Source organism: Chiloscyllium punctatum, chromosome 5, assembly GCF_047496795.1.
Source record: "Chiloscyllium punctatum isolate Juve2018m chromosome 5, sChiPun1.3, whole genome shotgun sequence".
Classification (NCBI taxonomy): Eukaryota; Metazoa; Chordata; class Chondrichthyes; order Orectolobiformes; family Hemiscylliidae; genus Chiloscyllium; species Chiloscyllium punctatum.
The window spans coordinates 93,340,584-93,356,726 of NC_092743.1; the positions used below are offsets into that span (position 1 = coordinate 93,340,584).

At 39.8% G+C, this 16,143-nt stretch overlaps 1 long non-coding RNA gene across 1 annotated transcript in view; it reads right to left on the minus strand.

Moving 5' to 3' along the window:
- Positions 1 to 1,453: 1,453 nt before the first annotated feature.
- LOC140476758 (uncharacterized) overlaps positions 1,454 to 16,143 on the minus strand; it is a 44,468-nt gene continuing 29,778 nt past the window's right edge. The window contains exon 3 of the long non-coding RNA XR_011960595.1: positions 1,454 to 1,797. This is a non-coding gene — a long non-coding RNA (uncharacterized lncRNA). The remainder of the gene's footprint in view (positions 1,798 to 16,143) is intronic.

Consider the following 16,143-nt stretch of genomic DNA (forward strand, 5'->3'; position numbering starts at 1 on the left):
GTGAATTGGCCATGCTAAATTGCCCGTTGTATTAGGTGAAGGGGTAAATGTAGGAGAATGGGTCTGGGTGGGTTACGCTTCAGCGGGTCAGTGTGTACTTGTTGGGCTGAAGGGCCTGTTTCTACACTGTAAGTAATCTAATCTAATAGAAGTAAGGCCCACTGGTCTATAATTACCCGGATTTTCTCTGCTCCCCTTCTTGAACAAGTGGACATCATTTGCTATCCTCCAGTCTTCTGACACTATTCCTGAAGACAATGACGACATAAAGATCAAAGGCAAAGGCTCTGCAATCTCCTCCCTGGCTTACCAGAGAATCCTAAAATAAATCCCATCTGGCCCAGGGAATTTATCTATTTTCACGCATTCTCCTTGCAAACGTCAATCCCGTCAAGTCTAATAATCTGTATCTCAGTATTCTCCTCGACAACATTGCTTTTTTTCCAGTTTGAACACTAATGAAAAATATTCATTTAGCGCATCCCCCATTTTCTCGGACTCCACGCACAACTGCCCACTACTATCCTTGATTGGTCCTAATCCTTCACTAGTCATTTATTCCTGATATACCTGTAGAAAACTTTATGGTTTTCCTTGATCCTACCGACCGATGACTTATTATTTAATAACAATAAAGTTATTAGGATAGCTATTCACTTTTATTGTGGTGTAACTATATTAAAATTCAATATTGTCACAGAAAAGCATAAATCTGCTGGAGGAAAAATGCTTAAAAGTGAATTTTATTCTGGTTGTCTGATAATAATCACTTTTTGTACAGTAACTTATTAATTGTTATTAAATATTTTGTAGTATCACTTGATCAGCCATTAATAATAAAATCTGACTAATTATTTTAAAGAATAAAAAATGCTGTCTGTGAATTTAAACATTCTAAAATGGTTATGATGATTGATTGTGAAGAATCACTGATGCAAGTCACTGTGAATTTTTAAAACCATGAGATTGAGAAAAATATTAAGAGCAGATGTTAATTTATGAATGCACATGCATCAAGAAAACTGTACATCGTTCTCCTCCTCTTACCACTTCTCAATCCTCTCCTCTCAATTCTCTCATCCTTTTTGTTTCCCTGCTCCATTTTCCCTCTTTCCTATTCCAATCCAATTGAACTTTCCTGATTACGGTAGTCCAGAAATGCTGAGTATGCAGTTAAACTAGTTAAAGAGCACTATAATTTCCAACTTGCCTCATTTTGAAACTAACAGTGATTGCTACAAAAGTCAGAGAAATTGAATTCTACATAAATATAAAATGAAGCAGTCTGATCTCCAAACCTAGTATATTTGAAATATAAAATTCATTTAAAAATGCAATTAACTTTTTAATAATCTTAGATTGCAAAGAGTTACATATATTTTTTTACACAACTTGCAAACCCATAAAGGTCATAAGTATGAATATTGCAAACTTTATATATAAAATTGTTGGCATCAAAAGGCAGACAGATTGAGTGCAAGAATCTGGAGTTGTCGATCAGAGATGAGCTGTTGATGTGGCAATAGAGTAAGATTGGAACCCTCAAGAAATGACAGAGCAGAGTCCAGACCAGGACTTAGATGTGCACACTGCTATTCTGGGATGTAGAACATGGTGGTCAAAGCAGGAGTCCTGAAGAAGGGCTTATGCTCAAAACGTCGATTCTCCTGCTCCTCGGATGCTGCCTGGCCTGCTGTGTTTTTCCAGTACTACATTTTTCAACTCTGGTCTCCACTTTCTGCAGTCCTCACTTTCTCCTTGTCAAAGCAGGAGACTAGACAAGCAGATGTTATTGATCTGGAATAACAAAGATTGTGGGTCAGGACTCACAGGAACCAAGGGTGACAAGAATCTAGACTGGGACTTACCAAAACCAAATCCCACACCCTTTGGCACAGCTTAAATAAATCATAAATAACTGTGAAACTTCTAACTAACTCCAAAATGTTGCTTTCCAATCAACTTGGTGAATTATAGACCAACTTGGAGAACTGAAACTACTTTTTAACAAAACTTTGAAGGAAGCATGAAAACTCTCAAACAACCCGGAAATGTTCAATAAATGCAAAGAGATGTTGAGACAACTCAGAGACTTTCAAACAACTTGGGAAAATTCCTATAACAGTTTGCAGTTCTAATAATGTAAAGTTGCTAGAGGATGGAATACTTAGTGCATGCTGATGGTGCCACTCAAATTCAGAATAAGAATAGATTTATCTGATTGATGAGACTAAAATAATTGCCATTCAAGAGTTTTGCTTGCTACCACAGTAGTTGAGGTGAATAACTTAGATATAATCATGGGAAGTTTGAAAAATACAGGAGGGAGAAAGGAATAGAAAGATGAGTTGGTGCTTGTAAACACTGGGCATAGATCTGTTTGCTGTACTGTACAGTAAATTAGTAGTTTGGACCTCTAGGTAATTAATCAAATAATATAACCATTACACATGTGATGATACTATGACTTTAAGAGGAGTAATTTTGACTTTTTTAAATGAAGGTTGAGGCAGAGGTATTGAGCAGTCTGCTCAAATTAATTAAAGTATTACAGCTTGTGAGGCCTTATTTTTTTAAAAGTTGGAAAAATAGAAGCAGCCTGAATAGGTGGGGTCTTGAACATCTATATTACTTTGTTGAGCATTTTGGTAAGAGTTAGAGTTAAGCTAATGCTTTTCTTTTCTTTTTATTCTGTCTGTACTTTAACTGCTGTGTAAAATAAAATGTGTTTTGATTAAAGTTGAGTAGTTTGACCAATCGAATTGTAGCTGGAATGTACTGCATTACATTTACCTTTAAAATAAGAAAAGGTTAGATTCTAGACGATCTTCTCAATATATTTTGAGGGGGGTTTGATCTGGTCCATTACACACTGCTTATATAGATGCTGAGAAGGAGAATTTATAGTCCAGTATTTCACTTATGGGCAGTTTCCTCAGACAGACTGAACCTCCACTGAATCATAATCTGTAATAGTACACATATCCTGTCATGACACCTTGCAAAATATCAACCTCGCCATTTGGTTGTGATATTGGCTACTGTACATTATGTGGAGTACACACCAAAGCAACAGGATTCCCTTCTTAAACTGATGAATTTATTTAATAACAATCCCACAGTAAGACAGGAACAACAGCAATGGAATAAATTAAATGAGGTGGTATTGGATATTGTTGCAAGTTAACCTCCTAAGAATTCACATCAAATTGAATCCTAGTAAAACCTGCCAGATAGCAGTGCAATCTTCCCAGAGCCTGCCTTGTCGCATACACATTGCAGCAGACAAATAAGGTTTCCATGCCATTTGTCCCAATTATCAACACAAACCCAATATCTGTCACCAAAGCAACAGTGTCATAGAGGCTGCACCATCTGCTTTGAGATTCCTGAAACCTTTGCTGACCATCTCTGCTGTTAGAATGTCTTAACTTAGGATTCACCTCTAATAAGCAACTCAGAAAGCTCTGCATGATTCCAAATCTGATTATTGGGTATTTCAGCTCTGGCTGAAGATCTTTAACCCACTTTAAAAAAAGAGAACAGCACAGCAGCTGTTAAATTACCACTTTCTTGAACTCTTTTTTGCCAGGAAGTCTTTATGTTTCATTGCGTATTCTATTCATTGCATAAAGAACATCACTGTTTCAGTCTTCACACAAACTCCACAGTTTTATTCCTCATAGGGTCTGCAAGGCAAATGGAGGGAGCAATCCAATTCTGGGATAACTTCCAAAGGTGGAAGAGCAAATTCCTGGTACTTATCTGACAGTCAAATTCCTCATAACAACACAATACACAGAACTGGAAAGGATTTTACTCAATTAACTAGGGACTGTGTATAATACCATTCACACTGCTGTTCGCTTAGCAAATCAGAGGCAGGAAGAGGAAAGATAAACTCATTGAAACAAAAACAATGCAGGAAAGAAAAATGGTAGAAGGTGCAGCAGCTTAAATTTGAATTTGAATGGAAAAGCCTCAGCAAAGGAAAGAACAGATTAGAACAGCATAGAAGGAACAAGTTATTGAAGTGTGACATGAACATGTTACCAAGATTAGTCACCACATGAGGATCTAGCTAAAAGCCTGTTCAAGAAGTGCTATCTATTCAACCTCTAATGGAGCTCAATAAGAATGTAAGCCAGTACTGCACAGCACAAAACACATTTAAGGAGATTTACTTTAAGGAACAGGTAATATAATTGCTGGGAGTAGCATTAGCACCAGTTGTCAGCAATAAGCTTGTGTCTTCAGTGCCAGTTGCAGGTGCATGAGTGAAAAGCACCTAGGATCAACCCTTTCAAGAACCAAGCTGTCAGACTGTCTCTATTTCAGCATCCTCTGGGTTTCACACATTGATTCTTGTCTTTATTTTGTCTTCTTGTCTTATCTTGTCAGTGCAGTGAGTGGAGGAAAGAAAAGGAAGATAATGAGGATGAGCTGAAAGGAACTAACAATGTTTGGGAAGACAATGAAGATGCTAATGACATTGATGAAGATGTAAATCTTGTTCAATCATACCTCTTGTGTGCCTCCTTCATCCTTTGCATGGGTTTACAGAACACCACAGAGTCAAGACAATAGACTCCTTGCAGTGTGAAAACAGGCCATTCAGCCCATTGCATGCACACCAACTCTCTGGAGAGCATCCTACCCAGACCCATACCATCCCTGTAACCCTAAATTTCCCCTGGCTAATCCACCTAATCTGAGATCTTTGGATTGTGGGAGGAAACCGGGGCACCCAGAGGAAACTCACACAGACATGTGGAGAATGTGCAAACCCCACACAGACAGTCACCCAAGGCTGGAATCAAACCCAGGTTCCTGGCGCAGTGAGGCAGCAGTGCTAACATTGAGCCACTATGCCACTGAGGAAGATGTTGTAGCAAGAGACTCGCATGTCACAAGGAAGTTGAAGGAATAGATGATGATTCACCTATTCCCCAATAATTTTAGTAAGGCATTTTCCTTGCTACTTACAATTCCAATGTTCAAGAACCAAGAATCTATTCTTGGCATGTGCTGCAAAACAGCAGAGTGCTCAGCATTGTCCACTGCCCTTATGTGAAGTAACAACAGGAAATAATTTTCCAAATTGAAGACATCAAAGGAAGATGCAGTGGCTTTACTAGAACCTGTGGTAGTCTCCCTACACACATCCCCACACACAGATCACAGCAGCCCCTAAAGCAGCTTGCAAAATCTTGCAAAGATCTGACTTCAGGTTTGAGCAAAATCTGAATTCCAATCTTCAGGCACTTGGGCAGAGAGCTATACCAGGGGCCTAAAGGAACAGTAGCTAACATAAGTGTGGCTGTGTTTATTGAATAGTGGGACATGTCTGACCCGGGCCTTTAAGATTCACATAGGTGACAAGTGCAGGATGACCGCATCAGCACAAAAGGTAGAGAGCTGGCAGCAAATACTTTCCAGAATTTGTCATATGTTGACCTGGCCTTTAAGAGAATTCACATATAAGGACTCAGTGTGTATACAATATTGTGACATTGCCTGGCAGTTCGTCTGCTGTGAATCTGCAACCAACACGCAAACAGAAATCAGTTGTTTGCTGAAATGTCTTTTTCATAACTTAAGAGGTGACTTACTGTTTTTAATTAAATAAATAAACTAACCCATTGAGTTAATCAATCTTTGAAGAACAATTGATTAATCGATCAATATCACGAACATAATAGAATTGAGTCACAAATAACAACCGACTGTAGATTTCCTCATATTGGCCTCAGGTGGCTAGATGCAGAACCAAAAGGGGTAATAGTATGAACTGCAGCAGAATGTGGATAAGTCACAGATCATGTGAAATTCATGATAAAGATTCACAATAAGGAAAATTAGAAAATGCATTGCGGATCAAGCAGCACCAGTGGAGAGAGAAAAACAGAGGGCTGGATAGTATACTGGGGTGGTGAGGGAAGATGTTCCCTGCACTGCAGCATACAGTTCTGGGCCAAGTCTACCTCTGTTTGGCCAGTTTGCTCCACTTTCATTTTTCCAGGCTCCACAAATATCCCTATCCTTAATAATGGGGGTCCATTTCATCTGCATAGAAGACATGGCTGTAGTCTTTACAAACATCTTCAGTCAGAAATCTCAGGTAGTTAAATAGAAAAAAAAGTTGAAGGCCTGTGAATGGGTGAAAGACATGAGAGATTAAAGGGCAAAAGGGAGGTTAATCTCAGACAAAAGGTTCCATAAGCGGTGAAAATGGCAACAGCAAAATTACTATCAACAAGTCCTGTCTGAAACAAAAAGAAAGGAAAAATGCCAAAGGGTTTGACCAGAAATTGTTGAATTCAGCGGTGTGTCGGCATGTCTGTAGATGACCTAATTAAAAGGTGAAGTTCAGTTCTTTGAACTCACAGTGAATTTCATTGGAATAGTGTATGAGGCTGAGGATAGAGAGGTCAGAGTGAAGAAAAGACAGAGAATTAAAAGGAAAGACGAAGAGAAGCAGAACTCACATTCATAGACTAAGTATTTGCAACCTGGGAGAGTGGGATCAGAAGAGGTTAAAAGACTGGTATTACATCTCAAGAAGTGGAATGGTCAGATAGAGTAGTAAGGGGAGAATTTTTGGGGGGCTGATTGAAGAATTGACAGCGGTATTGAAAGAGAAAGTGAGGGAATGTTTCAAATGAAGATGACAGAGGATGGACCATTGAACATGGATGCTAGAAATGTTTCTGAGAGGGAGGGGTAATAGTGACAGTCGAAGTGTGAGAAATTGAATTTGTGGAGCAGCCTATCAACCACAACTGTCGGGGAAGAGGGGCAGGCAGGTTCCCCAAAGAGAAGCAAAAGGTGGCATTCATGAAGTGCTGGTTTGAAGGTTGTAACATTAGAACAGATGATGGTAATGGAGAAACTGAGAGTATGGAATGGAGACCCAACCTGAAAAAGGATGTGAGACTGCGTTGACAGCCTTTGCCACAGAAACAATGAGCCACATCCAGAGAAAAAAAAACTTGATAAAAATATTCTCTAGGTCATCTTTACCACTTATGAATTTAATCACATAAAATTATAACCAGTAGCTCACCATTTTGTCCAAGATAAGGTGCCTGAAGGATTGTGATAACCACATGAGAGGAAAAAGAGCATAGGAGCAATTTTATAAGTTTGCATTAGCAATGTAGTATCCTGTCAGTCAACAGTATGTGTCAGAAGTTCAGATTTGAATCACTTATAATTTTGTAAAACTTTTGCTATAAACTCACAGCAAAGTCCACTGGATTTCAGATGGACATCTTCCCACCAGCAGCACAGTCATCAAATTATTCCAGTAATATCCATGCCAAAATAGATAGAATCAGGACTATGAAAGTAATGAATAAAGGCAGAAGCTTTAGAGGAGGCATGAACGATTAACAAAGCTGAAAGCAACAAGTAGGTCAAAGAAGATGAGAGTGACAAGAAGCCATGGTAATTGTCATTCGATAAATAAAGCAACCTTAATCGCTTTCAATGCAGGCTAATCTCAATAAAAGCGACATTAATATTCAGTTTGACCCGAGGCTGATGTTCAAACTCACATCCTATCAGATCAGTCAGATGTCAACATCTTGGATGCTGAAATCAATCTCTCTTTGCTTCAAGCTTAACTCTTCCAGTGTTCTTTTCATCTATTTCATAAACGAAATGCTATGTAGAGCCCAAACCACCAGAAAATCTTTATCGTCCAAATCCTACCTCACATTGAATCCATGACTTTCAGTAGTTCCTTAGCAACATTCCAAAATAATTTAGGAATGCCAAAAGACAGGTACAGCAGAAGAACACAGGGCTGTCATGGACCAGGCCAGACTCCTTCAGAATATTTCAAAAAGGAACCCCAGACCTTAACTTTAACTTCCCTAGCATAGAAGGGGATTGCCATAGTTTCAAGGCCTCGAATAGGAGGAATTTGATAAGTGTATTCAGAAAAATGTTCTCAATCGATATGTAGATGGCCCTACTAGGGAAGGGGGCAAAACTCAATCTCCTCTTGGGAAATAGTTCAGGGGCAAGTGACCGCAGTGTCAATGGGGAGCAATTTGGAGACCAGTGACCATAATTCGATTGATTTTAAAGTAGCTATAAAAAAGGATTGGTCTGGTCCACAAATTAAAGTTCTAAACTGGAGCAAGGCCAATTTCGATTATATTAGATAAAAACTTTCAAAAGTTGATTTGGGGAGGCTGTTCACAGGTGAAGGGATGTCTGGCAAGTGGGAGGCTTTCAAAAGCAAGATAATGAGAGTTCAGGACCAGCATGTTCCTGTTAGTGTGAAAGGCAAACCTGGCAGGAATACGGAACTCTGGATGATGATAGATATTGAGGCTCTGGTCAAGAAAAAGAAGGGGGCTTATGTCAGGCACAGTCAGCTGAGATCATCTGAATCTCTTGAGGAGTATAGGTGTGTAGGAGTATACTTAAGGGGGGGGAGCTCAGGACAGCAAAAAGGGGACATGGACATCTTTGGCAGATAGAGCAAAGGAAAATCCAAAGAGATTCTACAAGGGCTAAAAAATGAGCAAGGACAGAATAGGGCGCCCTAAAGAACATCAACAATGTGTGGAGCTACAGGAGGTGGGTGAAATCCTAAATGAATATTTACCGTCAGTATTTACTATGGAGAAAAACATGAAAGCTAGGGAATTCGGGGAAATAAATAGTGATGACTCAAACGCAGTCCACATTACAGAAGAGGAAGCTCTGGCCATCTTAAAACGCATAAATACCGATAAATCCACAGGAACTGATTAAGTGTATGCCAGGACATTATGGAAAGCAGGGAAAAATTTTCAGGGTCCCAAGCGGAGAAATTTGAATCATTGATAGCCATAAGCAAGGTGCTGGAAGACTGAAGAATGGCTGATGTTGTGCCATTATTTAAGAAAAGCTGCAAGGAAAAGCAAGGAAACTATAGATTGGTGAGCCTAATGTCAGTGGTTGGTAAGTTGTTGGAGGGTAACTTGCACAGATGGCCACTGTCCTGATGCATTTGTGGGTGCATGGCTGAGAGATCTATGACAGATAGCCTTTCACTCCCTGGAGGGGGCCAGGCACACAGAGACTGAACACCACAGTGACCTTCACAGCCTCAAAAAGAGAGTGGCCTCCTACTCCTGTGGCTTTCAATCCTGATCCAGCATCAGGGACATTTCCATCAGTGTCCCAGGACATAGGAATCATTGGCACCTTGTTTATGCATAGGAGGCAGAGTTAGGGCCAGAAAACACTGGGCACCCCTGATACATCCTGAGATTGGAACTTCTCCCTGAGCTGGCTGCTCCTCCTCCTCCATGCTCACCTATTGCTGTACCTGGGCGTGCAGCTGGCTGTAGTTGTGCTGCATCAGTGTTGGTGGAAAGCACTTAAACTGAGCACAGTAGGAATAAAAAGGTTCTTGGAGATCAGATCAGTTATTAGTGGCATACCCTGGATTTGAAGACTGAGCACACTTTATCACACAGTGAGACATAACAAGGAACATGTCTCCAACATCGATGCACATCAGCCCCAGCTTGTACTGCAACTTGGTGAAAGTACTGCTTTGGTGATCACCCAATGTTGTCAAGAAGGGAGACCTTGCAGTGTTTGGACACCCTTCCAACCCTGGACGCTTCACACTGCATTCAGTAGAGACCATTGTAACATGTACATGATAGATGAGGGCACAATGCTGTGTGACTCACACAAGACCTTTGGATGTTGTATGAATAGTGGTTCCCCTTCAGCCAGCACTGGCCTCTGAGATAATTATTTCTGATAAATTCAACATTATTAAGATGCCCAAGTTTGACGTGCAAGAACCAATGGGCAAGAGTATTGTAAATATTAGCCACCTGTACATCTGATTTGTATTGTACTTTTAATTCTTACCATTGGATTTTCCCAATTAGACATTGTAGTCAGGGAGGTGCAGTTGTGAGTGGTTTGGACAGACAATTTCCAACAGTTTGTGGACTGTATGATCAAAGGAATACTATTGAATAGGTACATCTGGAACTTTTGTGTTCCAAATTCTCGAACAAGAGCACCCCTTTCCATTGATTCCAGGCCCATGGCTCCAACTCTGGTATGGTAATCGTGGGAGTGGCAGCAGCAGAGGCCAGTAACCGAGATCCCGCAGTCCCTTTCAGAGACCACAGAGCCCACTCCAGACACTCGGGCCAATGTCAAGGAGTGACTCTTGGAGTAGCGGAGGAGGAACCAGAAGAAGAGAGAAAGATGAACTCTCTTGTAGTAAAATCTTGTATTGTACTCAGTGTTTCAAGGTGATGCCAGAGGTGGTAACACTTTGTTTACAACATGTAAAAAAGCACTTCTACTGTATTTTTATATACATGTGACAATAAATCGAAATCTAAATGTGTCTCCGACAGTGGTAAAAGCTATATTCTACAAGAGGACATTGAACTAAAATGTGCAAGAAATCCGAGTGTCTAGAAAACCTAAAATGCAACATAATGCTCCACAGCAGTACATGAAGAGCCAACAAGGGAACAATGTCAAAGCATTTCCAAACTTCAAACCCTAGCACACAAATGTGTCAACAAAGTTCAAAAGGTAACTGCAATGTTATACAGTGTGCAGGCCTCAGACCATCAGTACATGTATTTAGTTTGACACCCACGTGGATACCATCAGACAAGCTGATGCCTTTACTGTCATTCAGGTGAAAAATCTGAAAAGGAATGAAAAACAAACACTAGATGCCAGGATTGCTGCTGGTGCAAGTGTAAATATCAGCCCCTTGGCATAACTGGTAATGTACTTTGGAAACGGGCACAACGATGGGCAGTCTGCCTGTGATAAACTAATTATTTACCAAGACTCTGACATCAATTCTACTGACATTATCCATCTTAAATGTCAATATGGCTCCTCAAGTTGGAGTCCTGAAACGGTGTCTATTGTTGATACAGCAGGACTTTCTATCTGTAGTTCACCAGCTTGCACAGATGCATGTTCTTATGGTCAATGAGGTAAAGAACACATAAATTCCAACTCTACAGATTCATGACCACAACCTTGAGTTCATCCATGATCTCATTAGCCTTTACCTTTATGATCCCTCTAAGCCTTTGAACGTAGACGCATCAAAGATGCCTTTAAGTATGCCTATTACAAGATAACCAACCTATTGCATTTGGTTCAAAGTTCTTTATGACAACTTAGGGGATTGTCTCCAACATGGGAAAGGGATGCTCCTGCTCTAGCTTTTGGAATACAGAAGTTCCAGATGCACTTATTCGATAAGTATTTCTTTGATTATACAGACTACAAAGTGGAAACCGTCTGTCAAAACCACTCACAACTGCACCTCCCTGAAGACAGTATCTAACTGGGAAGATCCAATGGTAAGAATCAGAAGTATTGTACAAACCAGATGTACAGGTGGCTATTCTTAATGCTCTTAGCCAACTTCTAAATCCTGTTAAAAATAAAAAGTATTCCTCCAGACTTACAAGTGGACATTGTCAAATCTGAGTTAGTAGTTCGTTTCAACATCAATCTCATCTCAATGGCTTTGTTCACAGCCAAGCAGAGCAGAGTTAGCAAGCTATGTCTCATGATATCCAACTGCAATATCTCAAGGAGATAATTATCAGTAGGTGGGCTGAACACATTCAACAGGTTATCCTTGAGCAAGTATGTTCTTTATGACCATTCAGAGATGAAACTGACTGTCTTGGGATGTAATTTTCAAAGGCAAACAAAGTGATTATTTCACAAAGTCTAAGTGCTTGTAAATATGCTCATAGGTCATATTGACAGAGCCAAAAAGCCAAAAGAATGAAACATGTCATTCAATCAGCCTCAACAGTTGAGAGAACCTGTCAGTCCACACAAGATTCATTCTGAGCTATGGCACAAGATTGGGACACAATTACAATCTGATGATAGACTATTTCACTAAAGTCTCTTCTGTGAGAATATAATATACCATGAGTGTAACAATTGTTGTCTGACAATTGCAGTACACTAGTGCACCCTTCCAAGATATATACAGGGAATGGCATATTCAGCACATTACCTCCTTTCCTACTATGCTCAGTCAAATGATCTTATAGAATGCACTGTCCATATGGTAAATCCTGATGAACATTGAATGTAAAGCTACTTTCCAAGATTTTTAGATAGCCATGGTAAATCTTCATGCTTTCTTCTAGGCAATGGTTTACCCTCACCAACAGCTGTCCTGGTTGGTAGAGACCTACATATAGTTCTTCCCTCACACACTGTTACCACCCAACTACAAATATACAATTCAATTCTGAAAAGAAGGGAGAAAATGCTAGAACAACATGATCAATGAGAAATTATTCCAAATTGAACTTCGACAAAGCATCAGAGTTTGAAATTATTTATCCCCATTCTTTTCGTCTAAGGAATATATACTAGTTCCTTGCTTTTGCTCCATGACATCATTGTCATTTAATCACTCCCACTCTCTCAGCTATCCCTGGCCTTCCCTTTTGTTCGACCTGACTCATTCCACCTTTTTCAACAGCAAACTAAAACACTTCTATCTCTTCAGCCCAGAAGAAGTGTTATATTAGAGTTGAAACGTTAATATTGTCTCTCACTCTCTCTCTACAGCTGCTGCAGTTTCTGTTCATGATTACCTCAGATCATTCTTGATCTATAAAGTAACTTGATTACACTCTCTCATCATTACTATTTCTGAACAGGACGGATTAGTACAATAAGGGGAAAGGCTAGAATGCATGACCATATTAAATAGGAATTTCAATGATGTGGCACAATGACACAGTGTTAGACTTTATAGAGAGTTCCTGTGACATAAGATTTTAGAATTCTGAACCCTTACAATTTTTTGCATTTAAAACGTGAATAAATTGCCATATTTAAACACCCTCCTTATCCTACGTCATTATGTAATACTTATGGGGAAGTGCTGATACCAATGTACATTAACACTGGTATAATGCATAATTTGCTAATTCATTTCCTTTAATACCTTTTAAATCTTTATTATTTTTGAAACATGCCGGATGTTTCACGCCATTTCTCAGGCGACTCTGATGTGAAATCTGGACATTAAATGGAAATGTTAAATCCATTGTAAATCCCTTCAGTCTAAACACAGTTTCAGCCAGCTCAAATCAGAACCAAGATTGTTTCATTTTGTTCTTCCAATAATAAATGAGCTTCTCAGATTAACTTTATTGTCTAAATGGGTTGACGGAACAAGTGTAGTGCTAACTTTATAATGCAGTGTAAAAAAATTAAATCCACTTACGTAGCTGGCTAATATGATCAAATATGGAGCAGCTGAGCTTTGTTCACCATTATTCAAAGCTTACTCCACTCCTGCATTGGAACTCCAATATTAATGAGCATTATTATGTCCCTAAGCATGAAAGCCATAAACCTTTAACTGTATTCAGTCAATAATTACTTCAAATTTAATAACTGGCAATCTGTTTTACTGATTTTCAAAGTCAATATAACATTAAGAAGGCTTTCACTTACAGTGGGAACTATTTTGTCTACAAACCTAAAATACACTGGAACCCAAGCTTCATACTACAACTGGGTAAGAAAAGGTTAAAATGATAATTAAATGCTAGATTGTCATGATGTATATATTTTCTTATCAACCTGCTCAGAGGCATTATTATGCATCTCTGGAGCAGGTAGAATTTGAACCCATGTCTCTTAGTCCAGAAGAAGGGATATTACCACTGTGCTACAAGAGCCCTGGGAAAGGGTTATACATTGTAATAACTCAGATCAGTTGCTTTTGTGTACTATGAGGCTTAGAGTCATTGAAACCTACAGCAAAGAAAAATGCCCTTTGGCCAATCAAGTCAGCATCAGTTAAAAAATGTCATTTAAAATATTCTAATCCCATTTTCCAGCATTTGTTGGGTTCAGATCAATTTGAACTTTTCCAATTTGTTGTTTTCTGGATACTCTGAAGGAAAAAAAACTTTGTATGGTTGACGTTCTTGGTGAACTGCATTGGGTACAGAGAAGGAGGAGGAATGGCAGCATTAGCAGCAGAATGCTCAGTGTTGTAATGCTGGGCTGAGAAGCACTGGGAAATTTCACTGCCACTAGTCCTTATCTGTATTTGTCTAAACTGTTGATACCATATCATGAAGGACGGCCACAAGAAGTCTTCAGTAGCAAAGGGACTCTATCTCGACAAACTGTAGAGGTTCATTACTCATTACTAAACAGCTAATTACATAACATCTGAGAAACATGAAGATTTCTTGTGAGATATTAGGATCAACTTAAGAGTAAGTTCACAGTGCTACTGTGAAACATTCTCACACACTTTTGGTAACAAACACAGAATCATAAGTAGAAGTGGTGAACTGCCCCACAGGAACAGTTGTTTATAACCTAGATGGGTAGCGCTTATCTCAGTTGTTGAGGTTGTGATGTCAGTGATGTCATTTAATCTGTCCAGGTATTACCTGCTTTCTATAATATAGTATGTGAGAGGAGCTGAAGTTGAAAAGAAAGCATATGATGGGTCTGTTTGCAGAATTTATCTCTGGCTACTAGTTAAATTCCAGCAGTTTTTTTTTACTCCCAGAACAGTGTCATGTGGGCTGTCTCTGAGAGCTCATGGACCATGTGTTTCTCAAAAAACAATTGTGCTCTTCATAAGCACAACATTTTAGTTACTGTTGGCCAGTATTCTGAGCTTTGAGAAGTGCTTTTGGCAAAAATTCCACAATACTGATATATTCAACTGATGACACTATGAATTAATATTTTAAATCAGGCATCATTGTAAGGAGCTTTCTGTGAAACAACCTTTAAGAAATGTGAACAGAAGAAAGTCTGAAAGGCAGGACTATCATCTTTAAAGCTTGAAATTTGGCAGAAATAGCCACTATTGTGGTGCATAAAGGAGTAAAGGAGTACTAGTCGAGGATTCTCTAAAGGTAAACATGCAGGTTGAGTCTGTGATTAAGAAAGCGAATGCAATGTTGTCTCTTATCTCAAGAGGGTTGGAATATAAAAGCAGAGATGTACTACTAAGACTTTATAAAGCTCTGGTTAGGCCCCATTTGGAGTACTGTGTCCAGTTTTGGTCCCCACACCTCAGGAAGGACATACTGGCACTGGAACGTGTCCAGCAGAGATTCACACGGATGATCCCTGGAATGACAGGTCTAGCATATGAGGAACGGCTGAGGATACTGGGATTGTATTCGTTGGAGTTTAGAAGATTAAGGGGAGATCTAATAGAGACGTACAAAATAATACATGGCTTGGAAAAGGTGGATGCTAGGAAATTGTTTCTGTTAGGTGAGGAGACTAGGACCCGTGGACACAGCCTTAGAATTAGAGGGGGTCATTTCAGAACAGAAATGCGGAGACATTTCTTCAGCCAGAGAGTGGTGGGCCTGTGGAATTCATTGCCACGGAGTGCAGTGGAAGCCGGGACGCTAAATGTCTTCAAGGCCGAGATTGATAGGTTCTTGTTGTCTAGAGGAATTAAGGGCTACGGGGAGAATGCTGGTAAGTGGAGCTGAAATGCGCATCAGCCATGATTGAATGGCGGAGTGGACTCGATGGGCCGAATGGCCTTACTTCCACTCCTATGTCTTATGGTCTTATGGTCTTACATCATACACTAATCTCACTATTTCCAGTTTTCTGGATGCCCCATTTATTTCCTGTGCCCCCTCCCTGATCTTATTTCTCTCTTGAGGTGTGTATGATCATCAGCTCGAATAAGGGGACGGTGTTGTGACTGATGACAGAAAAGCCAAATGCACACACATGGGACTTCTACATAATCTGAGGGAAAAATCACCAGACACTTGGACAACAGTGATGTCTGAGCTGAGTGCCTTGCATGAATATTGATGGAGCTCTGAGAGGAGGAGTGCACTCAGAAATTCAGACTTGCTGCATCTGACTGGTCCCTGCTGATCTTCTTTGTGATGCTGTTCGGCATCCTCAAGCCTCCTCATGGGAATAGGTCTACATGGGGATGGTGCTGCCAGCCCTGACCACTGTCAACAGCATGCGTCTACAGGGTTGTGTCTGAAAACTTGGAGACAATCATTCTCCTCATTCTAGTCATTTTCAAATGGAAAATAAAAATTAAACAAGCCTTCCCGCTGGGGAACT